This window comes from Parambassis ranga, chromosome 15, assembly GCF_900634625.1.
Source record: "Parambassis ranga chromosome 15, fParRan2.1, whole genome shotgun sequence".
Taxonomy (NCBI): domain Eukaryota; kingdom Metazoa; phylum Chordata; class Actinopteri; family Ambassidae; genus Parambassis; species Parambassis ranga.
The window spans coordinates 22174290-22198827 of NC_041035.1; the positions used below are offsets into that span (position 1 = coordinate 22174290).

General features: G+C 47.9%; 2 long non-coding RNA genes across 2 annotated transcripts; both read left to right on the forward strand.

Annotated features, from left to right (window-relative positions):
* The first annotated feature begins 15965 nt into the window (after nt 1-15965).
* On the forward strand, nt 15966-22615 carry LOC114447377 (uncharacterized). Its single transcript, XR_003671837.1, has 5 exons — nt 15966-16020; nt 17000-17035; nt 20427-20681; nt 20752-21049; nt 21261-22615. It is a non-coding gene; the product is annotated as an uncharacterized LOC114447377 (long non-coding RNA).
* A 1223-nt stretch (nt 22616-23838) lies between these two features.
* Nucleotides 23839-24485, forward strand: LOC114447378 (uncharacterized). Its single transcript, XR_003671838.1, has 4 exons — nt 23839-23872; nt 24194-24237; nt 24317-24368; nt 24449-24485. It is a non-coding gene; the product is annotated as an uncharacterized LOC114447378 (long non-coding RNA).
* Nucleotides 24486-24538: the final 53 nt, after the last annotated feature.

Genomic DNA, 24538 nt, shown 5'->3' on the forward strand with positions numbered 1-24538 from the left:
ATCCAGGGTGTGTCGTGTCCTCACAGGGTATACCCCGCCTCTCACCCAAAGCTAGCTAGGCTAGGCTCCAGCCCCCCGTGACCCTCCACTGCAGGACAAGCGGGTTAACAGAAGATGGATGGATGGATGTCCAAACTGATGCCTTCAGGCAGAAAACAAGAAGAGAAGCGCGAGAAGAAAGAGCGCCAAGAACGAGAGAAGCACGAGAAGAAAGAGCGCCAAGAACAAGAGAAGCGCGAGAAGAAAGAGCGCCAAGAACGTGAGAAGCGCGAGAAGAACGAGCGCCAAGAACGAGAGAAGCACGAGAAGAAAGAGCGCCAAGAACGAGAGAAGCGCGAGAAGAAAGAGCGCCAAGAACGAGAGAAGCGCGAGAAGAAAGAGCGCCAAGAACGAGAGAAGCGCGAGAAGAAAGAGCGCCAAGAACGAGAGAAGCGCGAGAAGAAAGAGCGCCAAGAACGTGAGAAGCGCGAGAAGAAAGAGTGCCAAGAACGTGAGAAGCGCGAGAAGAAAGGACAAACGGTGAAGCAGTTTATTGTGAAATCAGACGGCTTGATCACTGGACTGGAAAAGGCCAACGGGACCGTCCTCACAAACGAAAATGAAAATCTCAGAAAGGCTGCCGAAGAACATGCCCTGTGTTCTTCCAAGTGTGAGGAGCTGGCCAACGAGCTCTGCACTCTGAGGAGTGACCTAGAGAAGGCCAAAAAGACCGTCCAGGAGAAGGACAGTAAGATCAGCCAACTGTCAGAGGACAGGTCCTCCTTACAAGATCAGCTGAAACGTGAGCAGGAATCAAGAGAAAGCATTGAGAAACACCTTGATGAGCTCGAGAAACGTAACAGTGAAATTCAATCAGAGCTGGTTAGTAAGGAGAATGTCATCACTGACCTGTTTGCTGAAAACAATCATGTCTGCAACGAACTGGCCAAGAGCAAGGCCAAGTTCAGACAGTTGGAGGAGGGAGAGCTGGAATTTGAGCAAACGCAGAAAAGTTTACAGCAGTCTCTGACTCTTCAGCAAAAAGAGGCTCTAGAGTTAAGGGTAAAGTGTGACCAGCTCAGAAAAGAAAATGAAAACCTCAGAAAGGCTGCCGAAGAACATGCCCAGTGTTCTTCCAAGTGTGAGGAGCTGGCCAACGAGGTCTGCACTCTGAGGAGTGACCTACAGAAGGCCAACAAGACCGTCCAGGAGAAGGACAGTAAGATCAGCCAACTGTCAGAGGACAGGTCCTCCTTACAAGATCAGCTGAAATGTGAGCAGGAAGCAAAAGAACCAGAGGAGCTCAAGCAACATGGCAGCGACCTGATTGCTGAGAGCAAGGATCCCTGCAACCAGCTGTCCAAGAGCAGGGACAAGTACAGACCGTTGGACCCCGAACAGCTGGTAGACATCTTTCTGCCAAAATGGGTAAAATTACAGGAACCTCCAAAAAGAGAACGTGTTGCAGAGACACCAGATAAGAGATTGGACTGGCTGTTCCGCATACACGAGCAGGGCACCCTAGACCCGGACAACCTAAGCGACCAGGAATACGCAGACTACCAGCACGGCTGGGACTACAACGAGAGTGTAGACCACCAGGACCAATACAGCCTGGGCAACCCGAAGATTGGGGATAGTTGTGGAAAGGAGACAGGCGAAAGACAGACAGGACGAAAGAAGAAAAAGAAGACACAGAAGATACTGAAGTAGACCTAAGTCTCTGAATTTAACCTGTTTTTTTTTTCAACAACCACCACTCATGTTCTGTTCTGGTCATTGTGTGTCTGTCATGTCAGTTTATAGCCTCACATTTAGTTTACATTGTTCACCTTGGCTTTTACCACTTTTATGCATGTTTTATCTTGTTTACTGTACTTTTATTATTTTACTTTTAATAAATTTAATTTTTACAACATGACTGACTCCTGTCTACAGCACTTTGTTCAATGAAAGTTGTTTTTTCAAATGTGCTTTATAAATAAAATTAAAAAACTTGACTTGACCTTGTTTACTTGACCTTATTTTATCTAACAGTGTCCAAGTCCAGTTTGTGGTCCAAGTACATTCCCAAGTAGTAGATACACTGATTAATGGATGGATAACATTTACATGTCAGTGTCAGAGTCTCAAATCTGTGGGGTATTTTATGGTAAACTGAATAGAGTTGGATTTATTGAACATAAACAGACAATTGTATTGCTTGAAATAAATGATTTGCTTGGCTTTGATCATTTGATTTGATTGATTATGTTAATCAGGGATAAAAAATGGTTAGTTTTACTGTTAATTAATCATTAATGTTGCTTTACATGCAGGTTCTCAACTGTAACCTCTAATTTTAATTGATAACAAAATGAGATTTACACATGTATTAATTCATGTTAATTTTTGCTCATTAAGATGTTACATCAATCACTTCTGGTGCATGTGTGCGGGCTTCTATATTATATTTATTCATGTACCAATAACAGAGTAGTTAATTATTCATATCTACTCCACTAGGTGGCAATATAACACCAAAGCTGGTGGAGCTCTGCACCTGTTCCCTTCTCTTTGCAGCCATGCAGCTCCACATTGATGGAGCTTCATCCAGGTCATTTTTGGAGCAGGGCAGCTGGACTTGTTGGAGCTCCTTGAAGAGGTTTTGCTGCTCTGCTCCAAGCAGCTTCATCAGCTCTGCTTTCATCAGAAGCTGCAGAAGCTCCTCATTAACAAGATAAAAGAAAAGAAATGCAGCTATTTAACAGTTTCCTCTCATATGCACACACACTATATATACTCTACATATATATGTAAGGCAGGTATTTATTTTGGCCACTAGGTGGCAGCCGTGTAACAGTTTACCCAGACTTAGTGAGCCCCCCGGGACACCGTAGTTTGGGCGCAACCCTCCTGAACAAGCGCCTGCTCACGCTCACGTTCTCCCTCTACCTGTAGCGCACTGGGATTTAATAATTTTTTTATTTTTATTTTTTTTCGTGCCCCTGGTACTGTGCTGGAGCTCCAGGAGGGAGAGTGTGACGGCCACAGGGCCTAATACTTGTTGTGTGATTGTTCCACTATGGTTGCAGGTTTCCATCAGGGTGGCGCTGTGTTGATTGATCCTGCACTGCAGTCTCTTCTCTTCTCCTGCATTCACCACCTGCCAAATTGGGGGGGCCGTCCAATCGGTTGTGGTAAGGTGAATTTTGCTGTCTTAAGACAATTTTTGTCATGCGTCCTTTTTCCAGTTTACTGTCGGCGTTGCAGGTCCAGTGTAGCGAATTTGGTTGATTGCAGCGGTTAATGCTCTAGGAGACACGCAGGGTTTATTGTGCTGGTGTTTGTATTTTTTTAAGGCTGGTTTCGGGGCTAGAGAGGGATATGTGTGGCTGTGTGTGTAGCGGCTGGGGCCCCCAAAACTGAACTCTGTAATGCACAGACAGACGCTGCGTGCGGCGCACAGCGGCTGTGCGCGCAACATAGCAGGACAGCGCGCGCACCGGACAGAGATGAGATGTCCTCTCCTCCTCATCAGAGCTGTGAGGAGGAGGGAAAAAACATCGGACGTTATCACCCTGGATCTGAAAGAGCCAGTGATGCTCTTAGGTGTAAAATTCGGATTAGGATGCAACACAGCCGAACTGCCACCCCCCTGAATCCTGAGGCAGGTGGGGGCCGCAGAGAGGTCAGATAAATCACTGACTCTCTTTGCAGACGTTAAAGCCAGAGAACAAATCAGTTTTAAGACACAAACTTCAGTGAAACTGTATCCAGAGGCTCAAAGGGCGCCCTGGTTAGTGCGCGTAAAACTAACGCCAAATCCCACTGAGGAGCATTTCTTATTGGCGCCCTTCTGGTCACTAGTGACAGGAGGAAACGCATATAGAAGCATCCGGGGCCACGGCCGGTGCGCAAAGAAATCCACTCCCAGCGGAGGATTGTCCAGAGCGCCCAGAGAAAACCACAGAGCGCACAGCGCATTCTCGCGTCTGGCAAACAGAATATTTCTACAGAATATTTATTACAAAAATAAACAGGAAACAACTGCGCGAGTTCAAACCTGCCAGCTTCCCTCTCATCGCTGTCAGAGTCACAGCCACACACGTGGCCGGCTGGCTGATCGGCAATCATTATTATTGTTGTTCAGAAATTATGCCGGCTTTCACAAAAGCTCGGACAACAGTCACTGCAGAAACATGAGTCCACGCATCATCCACAATCCATTCACATATGCTGGCGTATCGCGCGCGGCGCTCCCTCCCAGTAAAGCTGTGCTCCCACGCCGCTCGCAACTTAACTTTGAACGCCCTGTTTACGCCGATGTCCAGCGGTTGGAGTTCTTTGTTAACACTCCCGGGACTACGGCAAGCACTGAATTCATCAGCTTCGCTTGGTTTTTTTACACCGGCGGTAAGACGGGCGCTCGCGCGCCCATGTCTTCCAGCCCAGTCACAGTGTCGGAGCTGTCCAGCATCTTGGCCTTCTAAAGGCTGCTCACACTGCCGGGGCTGTCCAGCATCCAGGGCTGAGGGTGAATTAGAGTGCGGCTGTCCGTCAAGGACGCAGCTGCATTTAGAGAGGCAGAAGTTGTCTTTGGTGAGGGACGGTAAGCTGGCTGCCGAGCTGTTGCGCCCGGAGGGTTTTTCTGGGGTACCGGTAGCGCACTGGGATCTAATAATTTTTTTATTTTATTTTTTTTTCGTGCCCCTGGTACTGTGCTGGAGCTCCAGGAGGGAGAGTGTGACGGCCACAGGGCCTAATACTTGTTGTGTGATTGTTCCACTATGGTTGCAGGTTTCCATCAGGGTGGCGCTGTGTTGATTGATCCTGCACTGCAGTCTCTTCTCTTCTCCTGCATTCACCACCTGCCAAATTGGGGGGGCCGTCCAATCGGTTGTGGTAAGGTGAATTTTGCTGTCTTAAGACAATTTTTGTCATGCGTCCTTTTTCCAGTTTACTGTCGGCGTTGCAGGTCCAGTGTAGCGAATTTGGTTGATTGCAGCGGTTAATGCTCTAGGAGACACGCAGGGTTTATTGTGCTGGGGGCCGCAGAGAGGTCAGATAAATCACTGACTCTCTTTGCAGACGTTAAAGCCAGAGAACAAATCAGTTTTAAGACACAAACTTCAGTGAAACTGTATCCAGAGGCTCAAAGGGCGCCCTGGTTAGTGCGCGTAAAACTAACGCCAAATCCCACTGAGGAGCATTTCTTATTGGCGCCCTTCTGGTCACTAGTGACAGGAGGAAACGCATATAGAAGCATCCAGGGCCACGGCCGGTGCGCAAAGAAATCCACTCCCAGCGGAGGATTGTCCAGAGCACCCAGAGAAAACCACAGAGCGCACAGCGCATTCTCGCGTCTGGCAAACAGAATATTTCTACAGAATATTTATTACAAAAATAAACAGGAAACAACTGCGCGAGTTCAAACCTGCCAGCTTCCCTCTCATCGCTGTCAGAGTCACAGCCACACACGTGGCCGGCTGGCTGATCGGCAATCATTATTATTGTTGTTCAGAAATTATGCCGGCTTTCACAAAAGCTCGGACAACAGTCACTGCAGAAACATGAGTCCACGCATCATCCACAATCCATTCACATATGCTGGCGTATCACGCGCGGCGCTCCCTCCCAGTAAAGCTGTGCTCGCTGTCTGCCATCCATCGCTCCCACGCCGCTCGCAACTTAACTTTGAACGCCCTGTTTACGCCGATGTCCAGCGGTTGGAGTTCTTTGTTAACACTCCCGGGACTACGGCAAGCACTGAATTCATCAGCTTCGCTTGGTTTTTTTACACCGGCGGTAAGACGGGCGCTCGCGCGCCCATGTCTTCCAGCCCAGTCACAGTGTCGGAGCTGTCCAGCATCTTGGCCTTCTGAAGGCTGCTCACACTGCCGGGGCTGTCCAGCATCCAGGGCGGAGGGTGAATTAGAGTGCGGCTGTCCGTCAAGGACGCAGCTGCATTTAGAGAGGCAGAAGTTGTCTTTGGTGAGGGACGGTAAGCTGGCTGCCGAGCTGTTGCGCCCGGAGGGTTTTTCTGGGGTACCTGTAGCGCACTGGGATTTAATAATTTTTTTATTTTATTTTTTTTTCGTGCCCCTGGTACTGTGCTGGAGCTCCAGGAGGGAGAGTTTGACGGCCGAAGGGCCTAATACTTGTTGTGTGATTGTTCCACTATGGTTGCAGGTTTCCATCAGGGTGGCGCTGTGTTGATTGATCCTGCACTGCAGTCTCTTCTCTTCTCCTGCATTCACCACCTGCCAAATTGGGGGGGCCGTCCAATCGGTTGTGGTAAGGTGAATTTTGCTGTCTTAAGACAATTTTTGTCATGCGTCCTTTTTCCAGTTTACTGTCGGCGTTGCAGGTCCAGTGTAGCGAATTTGGTTGATTGCAGCGGTTAATGCTCTAGGAGACACGCAGGGTTTATTGTGCTGGGGGCCGCAGAGAGGTCAGATAAATCACTGACTCTCTTTGCAGACGTTAAAGCCAGAGAACTAATCAGTTTTAAGACACAAACTTCAGTGAAACTGTATCCAGAGGCTCAAAGGGCGCCCTGGTTAGTGCGCGTAAAACTAACGCCAAATCCCACTGAGGAGCATTTCTTATTGGCGCCCTTCTGGTCACTAGTGACAGGAGGAAACGCATATAGAAGCATCCGGGGCCACGGCCGGTGCGCAAAGAAATCCACTCCCAGCGGAGGATTGTCCAGAGCGCCCAGAGAAAACCACAGAGCGCACAGCGCATTCTCGCGTCTGGCAAACAGAATATTTCTACAGAATATTTATTACAAAAATAAAAAAATAAACAGGAAACAACTGCGCGAGTTCAAACCTGCCAGCTTCCCTCTCATCGCTGTCAGAGTCACAGCCACACACGTGGCCGGCTGGCTGATCGGCAATCATTATTATTGTTGTTCAGAAATTATGCCGGCTTTCACAAAAGCTCGGACAACAGTCACTGCAGAAACATGAGTCCACGCATCATCCACAATCCATTCACATATGCTGGCGTATCGCGCGCGGCGCTCCCTCCCAGTAAAGCTGTGCTCGCTGTCTGCCATCCATCGCTCCCACGCCGCTCTCAACTTAACTTTGAACGCCCTGTTTACGCCGATGTCCAGCGGTTGGAGTTCTTTGTTAACACTCCCGGGACTACGGCAAGCACTGAATTCATCAGCTTCGCTTGGTTTTTTTACACCGGCGGTAAGACGGGCGCTCGCGCGCCCATGTCTTCCAGCCCAGTCACAGTGTCGGAGCTGTCCAGCATCTTGGCCTTCTGAAGGCTGCTCACACTGCCGGGGCTGTCCAGCATCCAGGGCGGAGGGTGAATTAGAGTGCGGCTGTCCGTCAAGGACGCAGCTGCATTTAGAGAGGCAGAAGTTGTCTTTGGTGAGGGACGGTAAGCTGGCTGCCGAGCTGTTGCGCCCGGAGGGTTTTTCTGGGGTACCGGTAGCGCACTGGGATTTAATAATTTTTTTATTTTATTTTTTTTTCGTGCCCCTGGTACTGTGCTGGAGCTCCAGGAGGGAGAGTGTGACGACCGAAGGGCCTAATACTTGTTGTGTGATTGTTCCACTATGGTTGCAGGTTTCCATCAGGGTGGCGCTGTGTTGATTGATCCTGCACTGCAGTCTCTTCTCTTCTCCTGCATTCACCACCTGCCAAATTGGGGGGGCCGTCCAATCGGTTGTGGTAAGGTGAATTTTGCTGTCTTAAGACAATTTTTGTCATGCGTCCTTTTTCCAGTTTACTGTCGGCGTTGCAGGTCCAGTGTAGCGAATTTGGTTGATTGCAGCGGTTAATGCTCTAGGAGACACGCAGGGTTTATTGTGCTGGGGGCCGCAGAGAGGTCAGATAAATCACTGACTCTCTTTGCAGACGTTAAAGCCAGAGAACTAATCAGTTTTAAGACACAAACTTCAGTGAAACTGTATCCAGAGGCTCAAAGGGCGCCCTGGTTAGTGCGCGTAAAACTAACGCCAAATCCCACTGAGGAGCATTTCTTATTGGCGCCCTTCTGGTCACTAGTGACAGGAGGAAACGCATATAGAAGCATCCGGGGCCACGGCCGGTGCGCAAAGAAATCCACTCCCAGCGGAGGATTGTCCAGAGCGCCCAGAGAAAACCACAGAGCGCACAGCGCATTCTCGCGTCTGGCAAACAGAATATTTCTACAGAATATTTATTACAAAAATAAACAGGAAACAACTGCGCGAGTTCAAACCTGCCAGCTTCCCTCTCATCGCTGTCAGAGTCACAGCCACACACGTGGCCGGCTGGCTGATCGGCAATCATTATTATTGTTGTTCAGAAATTATGCCGGCTTTCACAAAAGCTCGGACAACAGTCACTGCAGAAACATGAGTCCACGCATCATCCACAATCCATTCACATATGCTGGCGTATCGCGCGCGGCGCTCCCTCCCAGTAAAGCTGTGCTCGCTGTCTGCCATCCATCGCTCCCACGCCGCTCGCAACTTAACTTTGAACGCCCTGTTTACGCCGATGTCCAGCGGTTGGAGTTCTTTGTTAACACTCCCGGGACTACGGCAAGCACTGAATTCATCAGCTTCGCTTGGTTTTTTTACACCGGCGGTAAGACGGGCGCTCGCGCGCCCATGTCTTCCAGCCCAGTCACAGTGTCGGAGCTGTCCAGCATCTTGGCCTTCTGAAGGCTGCTCACACTGCCGGGGCTGTCCAGCATCCAGGGCGGAGGGTGAATTAGAGTGCGGCTGTCCGTCAAGGACGCAGCTGCATTTAGAGAGGCAGAAGTTGTCTTTGGTGAGGGACGGTAAGCTGGCTGCCGAGCTGTTGCGCCCGGAGGGTTTTTCTGGGGTACCTGTAGCGCACTGGGATTTAATAATTTTTTTATTTTTTTTTTTTTTCGTGCCCCTGGTAATGTGCTGGAGCTCCAGTAGGGAGAGTGTGACGGCCGAAGGGCCTAATACTTGTTGTGTGATTGTTCCACTATGGTTGCAGGTTTCCATCAGGGTGGCGCTGTGTTGATTGATCCTGCACTGCAGTCTCTTCTCTTCTCCTGCATTCACCACCTGCCAAATTGGGGGGGCCGTCCAATCGGTTGTGGTAAGGTGAATTTTGCTGTCTTAAGACAATTTTTGTCATGCGTCCTTTTTCCAGTTTACTGTCGGCGTTGCAGGTCCAGTGTAGCGAATTTGGTTGATTGCAGCGGTTAATGCTCTAGGAGACACGCAGGGTTTATTGTGCTAGGGGCCGCAGAGAGGTCAGATAAATCACTGACTTTTTGCAGACGTTAAAGCCAGAGAACTGATCAGTTTTAAGACACAAACTTCAGTGAAACTGTATCCAGAGGCTCAAAGGGCGCCCTGGTTAGTGCGCGTAAAACTAACGCCAAATCCCACTGAGGAGCATTTCTTATTGGCGCCCTTCTGGTCACTAGTGACAGGAGGAAACGCATATAGAAGCATCCGGGGCCACGGCCGGTGCGCAAAGAAATCCACTCCCAGCGGAGGATTGTCCAGAGCGCCCAGAGAAAACCACAGAGCGCACAGCGCATTCTCGCGTCTGGCAAACAGAATATTTCTACAGAATATTTATTACAAAAATAAACAGGAAACAACTGCGCGAGTTCAAACCTGCCAGCTTCCCTCTCATCGCTGTCAGAGTCACAGCCACACACGTGGCCGGCTGGCTGATCGGCAATCATTATTATTGTTGTTCAGAAATTATGCCGGCTTTCACAAAAGCTCGGACAACAGTCACTGCAGAAACATGAGTCCACGCATCATCCACAATCCATTCACATATGCTGGCGTATCATCGCGCGGCGCTCCCTCCCAGTAAAGCTGTGCTCGCTGTCTGCCATCCATCGCTCCCACGCCGCTCGCAACTTAACTTTGAACGCCCTGTTTACGCCGATGTCCAGCGGTTGGAGTTCTTTGTTAACACTCCCGGGACTACGGCAAGCACTGAATTCATCAGCTTCGCTTGGTTTTTTTACACCGGCGGTAAGACGGGCGCTCGCGCGCCCATGTCTTCCAGCCCAGTCACAGTGTCGGAGCTGTCCAGCATCTTGGCCTTCTGAAGGCTGCTCACACTGCCGGGGCTGTCCAGCACCCAGGGCGGAGGGTGAATTAGAGTGCGGCTGTCCGTCAAGGACGCAGCTGCATTTAGAGAGGCAGAAGTTGTCTTTGGTGAGGGACGGTAAGCTGGCTGCCGAGCTGTTGCGCCCGGAGGGTTTTTCTGGGGTACCTGTAGCGCACTGGGATTTAATAATTTTTTTATTTTTTTTTTTTTCGTGCCCCTGGTACTGTGCTGGAGCTCCAGTAGGGAGAGTGTGACGGCCGAAGGGCCTAATACTTGTTGTGTGATTGTTCCACTATGGTTGCAGGTTTCCATCAGGGTGGCGCTGTGTTGATTGATCCTGCACTGCAGTCTCTTCTCTTCTCCTGCATTCACCACCTGCCAAATTGGGGGGGCCGTCCAATCGGTTGTGGTAAGGTGAATTTTGCTGTCTTAAGACAATTTTTGTCATGCGTCCTTTTTCCAGTTTACTGTCGGCGTTGCAGGTCCAGTGTAGCGAATTTGGTTGATTGCAGCGGTTAATGCTCTAGGAGACACGCAGGGTTTATTGTGCTGGGGGCCGCAGAGAGGTCAGATAAATCACTGACTCTCTTTGCAGACGTTAAAGCCAGAGAACTGAATCAGTTTTAAGACACAAACTTCAGTGAAACTGTATCCAGAGGCTCAAAGGGCGCCCTGGTTAGTGCGCGTAAAACTAACGCCAAATCCCACTGAGGAGCATTTCTTATTGGCGCCCTTCTGGTCACTAGTGACAGGAGGAAACGCATATAGAAGCATCCGGGGCCACGGCCGGTGCGCAAAGAAATCCACTCCCAGCGGAGGATTGTCCAGAGCGCCCAGAGAAAACCACAGAGCGCACAGCGCATTCTCGCGTCTGGCAAACAGAATATTTCTACAGAATATTTATTACAAAAATAAACAGGAAACAACTGCGCGAGTTCAAACCTGCCAGCTTCCCTCTCATCGCTGTCAGAGTCACAGCCACACACGTGGCCGGCTGGCTGATCGGCAATCATTATTATTGTTGTTCAGAAATTATGCCGGCTTTCACAAAAGCTCGGACAACAGTCACTGCAGAAACATGAGTCCACGCATCATCCACAATCCATTCACATATGCTGGCGTATCACGCGCGGCGCTCCCTCCCAGTAAAGCTGTGCTCGCTGTCTGCCATCCATCGCTCCCACGCCGCTCGCAACTTAACTTTGAACGCCCTGTTTACGCCGATGTCCAGCGGTTGGAGTTCTTTGTTAACACTCCCGGGACTACGGCAAGCACTGAATTCATCAGCTTCGCTTGGTTTTTTTACACCGGCGGTAAGACGGGCGCTCGCGCGCCCATGTCTTCCAGCCCAGTCACAGTGTCGGAGCTGTCCAGCATCTTGGCCTTCTGAAGGCTGCTCACACTGCCGGGGCTGTCCAGCATCCAGGGCGGAGGGTGAATTAGAGTGCGGCTGTCCGTCAAGGACGCAGCTGCATTTAGAGAGGCAGAAGTTGTCTTTGGTGAGGGACGGTAAGCTGGCTGCCGAGCTGTTGCGCCCGGAGGGTTTTTCTGGGGTACCTGTAGCGCACTGGGATTTAATAATTTTTTTATTTTTTTTTTTTTCGTGCCCCTGGTACTGTGCTGGAGCTCCAGTAGGGAGAGTGTGACGGCCGAAGGGCCTAATACTTGTTGTGTGATTGTCCCACTATGGTTGCAGGTTTCCATCAGGGTGGCGCTGTGTTGATTGATCCTGCACTGCAGTCTCTTCTCTTCTCCTGCATTCACCACCTGCCAAATTGGGGGGGCCGTCCAATCGGTTGTGGTAAGGTGAATTTTGCTGTCTTAAGACAATTTTTGTCATGCGTCCTTTTTCCAGTTTACTGTCGGCGTTGCAGGTCCAGTGCAGCGAATTTGGTTGATTGCAGCGGTTAATGCTCTAGGAGACACGCAGGGTTTATTGTGCTGGGGGCCGCAGAGAGGTCAGATAAATCACTGACTCTCTTTGCAGACGTTAAAGCCAGAGAACTGATCAGTTTTAAGACACAAACTTCAGTGAAACTGTATCCAGAGGCTCAAAGGGCGCCCTGGTTAGTGCGCGTAAAACTAACGCCAAATCCCACTGAGGAGCATTTCTTATTGGCGCCCTTCTGGTCACTAGTGACAGGAGGAAACGCATATAGAAGCATCCGGGGCCACGGCCGGTGCGCAAAGAAATCCACTCCCAGCGGAGGATTGTCCAGAGCGCCCAGAGAAAACCACAGAGCGCACAGCGCATTCTCGCGTCTGGCAAACAGAATATTTCTACAGAATATTTATTACAAAAATAAAAAAATAAACAGGAAACAACTGCGCGAGTTCAAACCTGCCAGCTTCCCTCTCATCGCTGTCAGAGTCACAGCCACACACGTGGCCGGCTGGCTGATCGGCAATCATTATTATTGTTGTTCAGAAATTATGCCGGCTTTCACAAAAGCTCGGACAACAGTCACTGCAGAAACATGAGTCCACGCATCATCCACAATCCATTCACATATGCTGGCGTATCACGCGCGGCGCTCCCTCCCAGTAAAGCTGTGCTCGCTGTCTGCCATCCATCGCTCCCACGCCGCTCGCAACTTAACTTTGAACGCCCTGTTTACGCCGATGTCCAGCGGTTGGAGTTCTTTGTTAACACTCCCGGGACTACGGCAAGCACTGAATTCATCAGCTTCGCTTGGTTTTTTTACACCGGCGGTAAGACGGGCGCTCGCGCGCCCATGTCTTCCAGCCCAGTCACAGTGTCGGAGCTGTCCAGCATCTTGGCCTTCTGAAGGCTGCTCACACTGCCGGGGCTGTCCAGCATCCAGGGCGGAGGGTGAATTAGAGTGCGGCTGTCCGTCAAGGACGCAGCTGCATTTAGAGAGGCAGAAGTTGTCTTTGGTGAGGGACGGTAAGCTGGCTGCCGAGCTGTTGCGCCCGGAGGGTTTTTCTGGGGTACCTGTAGCGCACTGGGATTTAATAATTTTTTTATTTTATTTTTTTTTCGTGCCCCTGGTACTGTGCTGGAGCTCCAGGAGGGAGAGTGTGACGGCCGAAGGGCCTAATACTTGTTGTGTGATTGTTCCACTATGGTTGCAGGTTTCCATCAGGGTGGCGCTGTGTTGATTGATCCTGCACTGCAGTCTCTTCTCTTCTCCTGCATTCACCACCTGCCAAATTGGGGGGGGCCGTCCAATCGGTTGTGGTAAGGTGAATTTTGCTGTCTTAAGACAATTTTTGTCATGCGTCCTTTTTCCAGTTTACTGTCGGCGTTGCAGGTCCAGTGTAGCGAATTTGGTTGATTGCAGCGGTTAATGCTCTAGGAGACACGCAGGGTTTATTGTGCTGGGGGCCGCAGAGAGGTCAGATAAATCACTGACTCTCTTTGCAGACGTTAAAGCCAGAGAACTGATCAGTTTTAAGACACAAACTTCAGTGAAACTGTATCCAGAGGCTCAAAGGGCGCCCTGGTTAGTGCGCGTAAAACTAACGCCAAATCCCACTGAGGAGCATTTCTTATTGGCGCCCTTCTGGTCACTAGTGACAGGAGGAAACGCATATAGAAGCATCCGGGGCCACGGCCGGTGCGCAAAGAAATCCACTCCCAGCGGAGGATTGTCCAGAGCGCCCAGAGAAAACCACAGAGCGCACAGCGCATTCTCGCGTCTGGCAAACAGAATATTTCTACAGAATATTTATTACAAAATAAAAAATAAACAGGAAACAACTGCGCGAGTTCAAACCTGCCAGCTTCCCTCTCATCGCTGTCAGAGTCACAGCCACACACGTGGCCGGCTGGCTGATCGGCAATCATTATTATTGTTGTTCAGAAATTATGCCGGCTTTCACAAAAGCTCGGACAACAGTCACTGCAGAAACATGAGTCCACGCATCATCCACAATCCATTCACATATGCTGGCGTATCGCGCGCGGCGCTCCCTCCCAGTAAAGCTGTGCTCGCTGTCTGCCATCCATCGCTCCCACGCCGCTCGCAACTTAACTTTGAACGCCCTGTTTACGCCGATGTCCAGCGGTTGGAGTTCTTTGTTAACACTCCCGGGACTACGGCAAGCACTGAATTCATCAGCTTCGCTTGGTTTTTTTACACCGGCGGTAAGACGGGCGCTCGCGCGCCCATGTCTTCCAGCCCAGTCACAGTGTCGGAGCTGTCCAGCATCTTGGCCTTCTGAAGGCTGCTCACACTGCCGGGGCTGTCCAGCATCCAGGGCGGAGGGTGAATTAGAGTGCGGCTGTCCGTCAAGGACGCAGCTGCATTTAGAGAGGCAGAAGTTGTCTTTGGTGAGGGACGGTAAGCTGGCTGCCGAGCTGTTGCGCCCGGAGGGTTTTTCTGGGGTACCTGTAGCGCACTGGGATTTAATAATTTTTTTATTTTATTTTTTTTTCGTGCCCCTGGTACTGTGCTGGAGCTCCAGGAGGGAGAGTGTGACGGCCGAAGGGCCTAATACTTGTTGTGTGATTGTTCCACTATGGTTGCAGGTTTCCATCAGGGTGGCGCTGTGTTGATTGATCCTGCACTGCAGTCTCTTCTCTTCTCCTGCATTCACCACCTGCCAAATTGGGGGGGGCGTCCAATCGGTTGTGGTAAGGTGAATTTTGCTGTCTTAAGACAATTTTTGTCATGCGTCCTTTTTCCAGTTTACTGTCGGCGTTGCAGGTCCAGTGTAGCGAATTTGGTTGATTGCAGCGGTTAATGCTCTAGGAGACACGCAGGGTTTATTGTGCTGGGGGCCGCAGAGAGGTCAGATAAATCACTGACTCTCTTTGCAGACGTTAAAGCCAGAGAACTAATCAGTTTTAAGACACAAACTTCAGTGAAACTGTATCCAGAGGCTCAAAGGGCGCCCTGGTTAGTGCGCGTAAAACTAACGCCAAATCCCACTGAGGAGCATTTCTTATTGGCGCCCTTCTGGTCACTAGTGACAGGAGGAAACGCATATAGAAGCATCCGGGGCCACGGCCGGTGCGCAAAGAAATCCACTCCCAGCGGAGGATTGTCCAGAGCGCCCAGAGAAAACCACAGAGCGCACAGCGCATTCTCGCGTCTGGCAAACAGAATATTTCTACAGAATATTTATTACAAAAATAAACAGGAAACAACTGCGCGAGTTCAAACCTGCCAGCTTCCCTCTCATCGCTGTCAGAGTCACAGCCACACACGTGGCCGGCTGGCTGATCGGCAATCATTATTATTGTTGTTCAGAAATTATGCCGGCTTTCACAAAAGCTCGGACAACAGTCACTGCAGAAACATGAGTCCACGCATCATCCACAATCCATTCACATATGCTGGCGTATCGCGCGCGGCGCTCCCTCCCAGTAAAGCTGTGCTCGCTGTCTGCCATCCATCGCTCCCACGCCGCTCGCAACTTAACTTTGAACGCCCTGTTTACGCCGATGTCCAGCGGTTGGAGTTCTTTGTTAACACTCCCGGGACTACGGCAAGCACTGAATTCATCAGCTTCGCTTGGTTTTTTTACACCGGCGGTAAGACGGGCGCTCGCGCGCCCATGTCTTCCAGCCCAGTCACAGTGTTGGAGCTGTCCAGCATCTTGGCCTTCTGAAGGCTGCTCACACTGCCGGGGCTGTCCAGCATCCAGGGCGGAGGGTGAATTAGAGTGCGACTGTCCGTCAAGGACGCAGCTGCATTTAGAGAGGCAGAAGTTGTCGTTGGTGAGGGACGGTAAGCTGGCTGCCGAGCTGTTGCGCCCGGAGGGTTTTTCTGGGGTACCTGTAGCGCACTGGGATTTAATAATTTTTTTATGTAATTTTTTTTTCGTGCCCCTGGTACTGTGCTGGAGCTCCAGGAGGGAGAGTGTGACGGCCACAGGGCCTAATGCTTGTTGTGTGTTTGTTCCACTATGGTTGCAGGTTTCCATCAGGGTGGCGCTGTGTTGATTGATCCTGCACTGCAGCCTCTTCTCTTCTCCTGCATTCACCACCTGCCAAATTGGAGGGGCCGTCCAATCGGTTGTGGTAAGGTGTATTTTGCTGTCTTAAGACAATTTTTGTCATGCGTCCTTTTTCCAGTTTACTGTCGGCGTTGCAGGTCCAGTGTAGGGAATTTGGTTGATTGCAGCGGTTAATGCTCTAGGAGCATATGGGATGCTACAGTGCCTTTTTCAGAAGATCAGACATGGAGGCCGAGCACGGCCTGCAGGGTCAGACTAATGAGAAGTTACTTTGTAGTCACAGTCAGTCTGTGTGGCCCAAAATAATAGTAAATGGACCGATATAATAATAACTTAGATCTACGTTGGTCGGTCACATGATCCATGACGTTCCCTCTCTGCCCTGACGTCGTGCCCTGTAGCTGAGCACTGCTAAGCTGCTAGAGATGGTCGGCCACTGCTGGTGGCGACACCGAGGGAGTAAACTACTGGTCCGGTGAGCAGGTTCTGACACCAGACACCAGAGCCTGGAAACCCCTAGTGACAGACAATAGACAATAGTTTGTTCCCATGAGAGCGTAAATGTGTAGCTAAGTGTGTCTCGGTAAACTCCTAAAGCCACCATCTTGTCATGTACCCACTCAATGAAAGCTTCCCCGCCTCCATGTTAAGGATCTGTACAAGGTATGAGCTGCCATTGTTAGTGGCTTCTAACTTTTGGCTGGCTTCTGGTTTTGGTCAAATACGGAGCATTCATCCCCCTTGAGCCTCCACCACTTTCTCTCTTCCCTCCCCTGCACCCCTGCCCTGATACATACCACTCCAGAGTTCATACTATAGAATCGACTGCTTTGTAGAAACACACTGAACCGCTCGGCAACAGTTTGCTGCCCTGAAAACAACTTTTTCATGGACTGCTGTTTGTGGCATGGAGCCTCATGTGCAGGTGAAACGTCACTTTGAATTTAAAAAGGCTGTTAATAAGACTAACAGTGAGTAGGCTTGGGGAGTTTAGACCATTTGGACAATGTCATGTGGAGAACGTTTGCCTTGCTCTGTTGTAGGTGTCACTTCCAGAAAAGAAGCAGGAAATACACAGGGTAAGTCACATTTATCTGAACTATGTTGATGTGTGTGTGTGTGTGTGTGCACAAATCTTTGCACATCAACATATGCTCCGTGTCCAGTGCAGCTGTTGTGGTGACGCTGCTGTCTACATGAACTTTATGAAAAGCCACCGTGTTTTGTTCGTGTGGATTATTGTTTTGTGAAATGTCGACCAAGTCTATGTGAAGTCTTTGTTTGACTTCAGTCCTAATTAAACTGCCCAGAGATGGGGAGTCCCCGTGTCTTTCCTCTTCTAGGAAAGACTTCTCCTCTGCCATTTTGTCTTTTTGCAGGACAGTGTAGTTGGCCTGGTCCGGGTTGCTTTGCATTGCAAATTTCGTTTACCAGCTCTGCACATTTGTCAAACCAGTGTCTTAGTTCAACATTGTAAGAGAAGACTGAAAGCCAAGCCAAGAAAGCGCCCAAGAGTCAGAGAGAACTGCTTAAGTAGGCATTTTAATTTTTGAAGGCCTCAGGTTTAGGCAGTTTTGTGTCTGAGAGAGTGGCTCAGAGAGTTGGCTGGGCCAAGGAAGGACCTGAAGGACCTGGGTTTAATTCTTGCATTTTTTATTTTGTGAACAGTCAAAGTGAAGAGTGAAAAGTGAGTGGAGAAAATGTGCATACATCTGAAAGAATGGCTCAGAGGGTTAAGTGAGTGGTGTGTTGTTCTGTGGGACTGGGTTCAGTTCCAGTTCCTTTTTTCTAGTGAAACACTCCAAGTAAAGAGTGAAAGGTTCACTGAGGGGAGGTCCAAATGCCTGAGTGGCTCAGGTGGTTAAGGGAGTGCTTTAAGAGCCAGGTTTGATTCCTATGAAATTGCTGTAGTGGCACTGTAACGCAACCACAGAAAAATCATAAGACTGTACTGTAGAACCTAGTGACTAGCCGGCTAGCTGGAATACGAGTCCACAAACAGCTGCTGTGTGTGAATGGAGCTACGTCGTACACTGACACTGCTACTATTTGCAGCACTAGCTGATCTGCTAATGTAAAGCAAAGAGGTCAAACTTAACCTTTTGTATACACGCGGCCCGAGGACGGGACGGTTCATGTTTTCACTGCAATATCTCCGTCTGGGCGCAGCCATTTTGTGCTCTTTGTTGACAACCTACACCTCGTTGGAAAGCCACTTCCCTACTCTATTGATTGACAGCTCGTTTGACCATACAAAAGGATCGAGGGCCTGTCCCTAGCCAAAAGAATCCAATGAGCGACTATATCGAGCGAAGCACCTCCCCCCACTCTTACGCTTGTATTTTCAGCCCATTATATTTGACGCTGAATCTGATGCAATGGACGTATAGCCAATAAGATTTCCGTCACGGGGATGTCCCACATGAAGGGGTTGTGGAAGGAGGGTGGGCTACAGGCCTAAGCGTAAACATGAACAATGGATGCCGGCTGTCCATGCGTAAATGCGTAATAGTGAGAGTGAGCGTATATCTCCATTCCAGTGGTATTTCCAGTGACCAGAGAGATGGCGAAACGCATGGAAAAGAAGAATTACACTGTTGAAGAAGTTATTGAAGAGTGTACGAGACGGGAAAGCGACTTTTCTGACGAGGATGTGTCGGATGCGCAAAGTTATGTGTCGTCTGTTGACTCGGTGGAGGAGGACATGTTCATTGAAGGAGAAGATATTGTCCATGACAAGTAAGTGTAACTTTTATACATGTTGCAGTTTTATAAATAGAATGTAGACGTTTCAAAGAATTAGTGAATACAGTGTTGTGTCCTTTGTTTTGTTTACCTGTGTGGGGGAGGTGTGCGCTTTTACTATTCCTCCAAAAGTAGTTGTGGAGGACTGATTTGTGAGGTGAACAATGAATACAGCTACAGTTGTTCTGTGAATGAATATCTGATATATACATACAACCATACATACATCTATAGTTATTTTGTTTTATATATATTTTGTGCATTTTTAGGCAAACACTGTGTTCTATTTCATTTACCTGTGTGGGTCCTTTGTTCTGTTTACCTGTGTGGGGGAGGTGTGTGCTTTTACTATTCCTCCAAAAGTAGTTGTGGAGGACTGATTTGTGAGGTGAACAATGAATACAGCTACAGTTGTTCTGTGAATGAATATCTGATATATACATACAACCATACATACATCTATAGTTATTTTGTTTTATATATATTTTTTGCATTTTAGGCAAACACTGTTCTATTTTGTTTACCTGTGTGGTGTGCACTTTTACTATTGATTTGTGAGGTGAACAATGAATGCAGATACAGTTGTTCTGTGAATGAAAACCTTATTTTTTGCATTTTAGGCAAACTGATTCAGATACAGAGTGGGAGCCAAGCACCAGAGCCAGAGCAGCCTCCTACTCCCAGTGTACAACATCACAAGCCAGTCTACATCTCTGGTGACAGTAAGACACCCATCAAGCTTTCTAGCTGTGCTTTGTAGCAGCCCGTGACTGTAACAGTGGCATACTGAGAACAACATGTGGCTGTGAAACCTGTGGAATTGTAAACATGTAAACAGTTTGCTGTAAGTAGTTTGGGTATTTGTTTAGATAAAGGTGTTGTTTTTGACCATATCTCTTGTTCTGAGTCTTTTCTTGTGATGCACAATTTCAGTTTCAGTAGAATAATGAGCATTCAATGTGTTTTTGCTTCACTAACATTATTTCAATCATACTAATAGTGAATCTGAATATGGAATGAGGTTCCTCTAAGTGGCACCTTTCATTAGAGCTCTCATTGATGTCTGTATGTTGAAGCATTCCAGAGTTATGCACTTTGGTGCCAAAGTGTCCATTTGGAGACTCCAAATGGCACTTTTTGGAGAGCGCCTGGGAATACCTACAGAAAAACCTGTCCCAAATGGTCATTTCTTGTCCAATTACTATCTACTTTTAACTGGGAATAGGTAAGACTTCAGCCTGTGTCACTATATTGTCATCTAATCAACATCACCATGCTCCAGTTGTCAAGCAGCCTTTTTTTACAAAAAAGTGTTACCTTCACAATGAGACCAAGCTTTTGCACATACTCCTAAGGGCTCACAAACAGCTTGTAGTTTAATTTGGGTATGCCTTTGACAGGCGTTTCATCAACTATTGAGGGTGGTGTTAAAGGGTTAAAGACTACAAAAATAATGTTCATGTCTGCTCTTGTTCTCAGTCATTAGCCAGAAACTGTGGGCTTCTACTGGTCATTTATATATTGTTTATATGTAAATTAATTGTGTGATTGATGAAGCCAAACAAAAACAACATCCTGTGGACATTTGACTAAATAAATAAATATATAAAAACACAGTTAGTGTTTAGGAGGTTTTTTGGGTTTTCATGTTTAAAGGATCGGTGAGAGGGACAGTAGGTGGCGGTAATGCACCTCAAACATTGGTTGTCACTCTCCATTAAACAGAAGAAGAAGAAGTTCTCAGGAAGTGATAAGTTGGCAGCACATTGGCGCCATTTTGGAGACAACCTGAAGCAGGTGTGGAAGTTCAGCTGCTTGGTCTGATGTACTGGTGGTGTAACATCCACCGAAAGATTAGAGAAAGGGCCCTGGTTCGACCGAAGGAGAAGAGAGAAGGCCTGGTTCCACAGAAAGGCCTGGAAGCAGAGGCAGCGGCCTGCTGCTGGCGGGCACATGGCGCACAGCGAGGAGCTGCAGCAGGTGCTGTTGGCTTGTTTGAGTTTACAGTGAAGATGAAGACACAAGTTGATGAATGTTGTTTTGTCTTTAGAAGCCAGAGCAGGTGCTTCCACCCTGTGAATGGCTGCAGATCATCTGGACTTCATTACAGAGTCGCTGAGATAAAAGGGAAGCATTATTGTCTGTGTTCAACAATAAGTGTTACATTCAAACGCTTCATAAATATCATTGTGAAGTTAATGCTTGTCTCCATGTAGTGGTGAACAGGAGACAGTTGAAGACACACAGCTGAAAGCAGTGATAATCAGAGCACATGGCGCTCAGGAACAATGCACAGACTGCAGAGGATCCAGGCTCTGAGGACTGAGGAGTGGATTGAACTCAACAAGGTGAGTGGATGTTTCCTGGCTGCTTCACTGCCGATGGTAGGACACACCAACCTGAAGACTCTGCTCGGACTCGGCCTGGTCCTCAACTGCGAGTACTTCCATCAGCGTTTGGTTTTACTCGTGTTGCCCTCATGTCTGCAGTGTTTTAACTCTGCATTGCAGATCATGTGTTATATTTGGTGTTAAACATGGTCCATCTTGTCCTCCTCAGCTGACGACCACATCACAGCACCAGCGTCTCCAGTGCCTCTGCCTGCACCTGGTCATCCACCAGCCAGGCCCCGCCTGTGGTCTGAGGAGACGTCTTCATGTCCCGCTGTGTCAGGTCATCGGTTTTCTTGTTATTTCTGTATGGCATGGTTTTTTTCACCTCATATTTTCTCCCCTCACGCAGGCAGTAGTGTAGTGATAAAAATTATATTATTCATAGTCTAATTAAATAAATTAACATAGATACATAAACTAAGATACATAGATAAGTAAGACTACATAGATAAATAAATCAAAAGTAGTGTTCGTAGTGGAAAGGTGCGACAAAGAAATTAGGTTAACCTAAATTATTATGTCAGTAGACGACTAAAATAGGCTCAATAAAAATATAAAATAGATGTTTAAATAGAGTCAGGGTCCTTAACTATAATAACTATAATATATAGATTTATATATAATATAAAATTAGTATTAGAGCGTTAAGGTAGGATTAAGTAAGATTAAATTAGTGTTTAGGGATGACAGGTGTGTAGGAGGTTGTTGTTTAGGGGGTGTGTGGATGCCGGCATCTGGTTAGTGTTGTTGTTGTTGTGGTGGTTCTGTGTTGTGGGTTTGTTGTGTTTTACCATGTGTTACTGTGGTTTTTGGTGGATTGGATTGGTTTGATGGATTGGATTTGATTGGTGGTTTTTTTTGTTGACTGTGAATGGTCAACACCCAAAGGGGGAATGAATAGTGTGATGCTACAACACTAGCAGCCTTGACCAGTTTTGAAATGCTGAAATGAAAATGGTGACAGCAAAGCACACGTGACAAATGAATCCACGTGGACAGAAAATCAAAAGAAATGGATCAACTTTGCATTGAACGGAACAGCTCATGACTCCTTAAAGGAAGAAGCATTGTGGGGATCTCTGAAGAGTTGAAGACGAGAAGAAAAAATGATCCACGCTTTCAGCAACTGCATCAGAACCTGGACAAACCTTCTGGATCAAACACTCAGCGTGTGCCATGTCAACATGACGACGAGCAGCGTCACAGCAATGTTCCAATCAATCAGCAATTGTTGTGGAAACTTGAAGTCCATTTCTGAGGAGATGGGGAGACAGGCGTTTAATACGTCTGCAGGACGGGTGCTCCTGAACTGATGTAGGAGCTTTGGGAGGCGTTAGCTTGGAAATAGGACAATGTAGGGCAGAATAAGCAAACGAATGACAGTGTAGGAGAGACTAAATTAAACCATTAGGCGTTGTGACAGGAAGCATATAAAATAGGACAATGTAGGAGAGGTAGGAGTTAAATTAAACCATTAGGCGTTGTGACAGGAAGCATATAAAATAGGACAATGTAGGAGAGGTAGGAGTTAAATTAAACCATTAGGCGGTTGTGACAGGAAGCATATAAAATAGGACAATGTAGGAGAGGTAGGAGTTAAATTTAACCATTAGGCGCTGTGACAGGAAGCATATAAAATAGGACAAACATTCGTCGTTATCTAGCCAAAAATCCAATAATGTTGTGTAATGATGTGATTAAGTAGGCGTTTAAAGTCTGCGCTTCGTTACCACGTGCTAGCAGCATAGTAAGAAAAGGACGTCAGGAAAACATGGCCTAGACCTTATTTAATAGTAGATCAAATTTATAATATATATAACTTTAATGGCTAAGTAGGGTAGGAGAGAGTTAGTAGTTATTATAAGTAACATTAGGGATGCAGACGTTATGTTAGCTGGTAGCTAGTATTGTAGGAGCTCTTGGTGCTGGGCATTTGGTTTGTTGTGATGGTTGTAGGTGGGTTGTTGACGATGGGCTAGTTGTTGGTCTTGTGGAGTTGTTTGGTGTAAAATGCCCAGAGTAGTTGTTTAGTGTAATAAATAGGACAGGATTCCAGGCAAACTAGTCAAAGCGGTAGTGTAGAGGCTAGAATTAATGGCCCAAACCTGGCGTCTTGAAAGTGAAGTTTAGATGTTGCGTATATCACCTTATATGGTGGCAAAACGAGTTCGTTAAGTAGCACGTGCGTCATTAGTGTTTTAACAGAGCGTAAGAAAAATAGTCCTTTAGGTTAATTTGGAGAATCTTCATCAACAGCAAGAGTAGTTAATAGAAGTGAGACAGATTAAAGTGTCGGTGTCTAAACTAGGCAGCAAATGAAATAGAATATGAAGTGTCAGTGTTCCCTTTAACTGTAAATATGTCAAGTAGTTGTAGCGTACAAAAGTAAATTCTTAGAACAAACTATGCTTCCTAAAAAAAGGTGTGGCCTTGGAGCGCGTAAAGAAAGTCTAATTCAAACTTAGGACGAGCCGGTAGCCGAAAGTGTAGGGTCACTTTTCACTTTGATGTAGGCAGCTAGGTAGCATAGCCACTATGGGTGCTTTTTATCATGGGCTTTTTGGTTGTTGGAGGAAATATGAGTGCGTTCATGGCTGTTTTGTTCTTCACAGAACCGCTGATGTCACCTGGAAGGCCAGATTTCTGCAGGGAAGGTAACGTGTCTGCAACTGTTCTCTACACATGCTAGTGAGCATGCCTGTGAAGATGCTCGCTTACCACTCTGACTTTATTGTTCCGCAGACCCGCTGAGTGGACACCTGGATGTCTGCAAGTGAGGTAATATGTCTGCAACTGAATACATCCTGCCAGTGAAGACACTTACCATACTGTTGTGGCTCTTTTGCTTTGCAGGAGCAGAGATTCGTCACCTGGAAGGCCGGATTTCTGCAGGGAAGGTAACGTGTCTGCAACTGTTCTCTACACATGCTAGTGAGCATGCCTGTGAAGATGCTTGCTTACCACTCTGACTTTATTGTTCCACAGAACCGCTGAGTGGACACCTGGATGTCTGCAAGTGAGGTAATATGTCCGCAACTTGTTAACACATCCTGCCAGTGAAGACACTTACCATGCTGCTGTGACTCTTTTTCTTTGCAGGAGCAGAGATTCGTCACCCGGAAGGCCGGATTTCTGGGATTAAGGTAGTGTGTTTGCAAGTCATCATAACACATCCTTCCAGTGAAGATGCTTGCTTACCACTGTGTTTTATTATGTTTTTAGCTGCACAGGACCACTGATTCGTCACCTGAGAGGTGGAATTCCTGCGAGTACGGTAGTATATTTGCAACTCATGTTAACACATCTTTCCAGCGAAGACGCTTGCTTACCAGTCTGATTTTTGTTGTTCGGCAGAACCGCCGAGCGGACACCCGGATGTCTGCAAGTGAGGTAATATGTCCGCAACTTGTTAACACATCCTGCCAGTGAAGACACTCACCATGC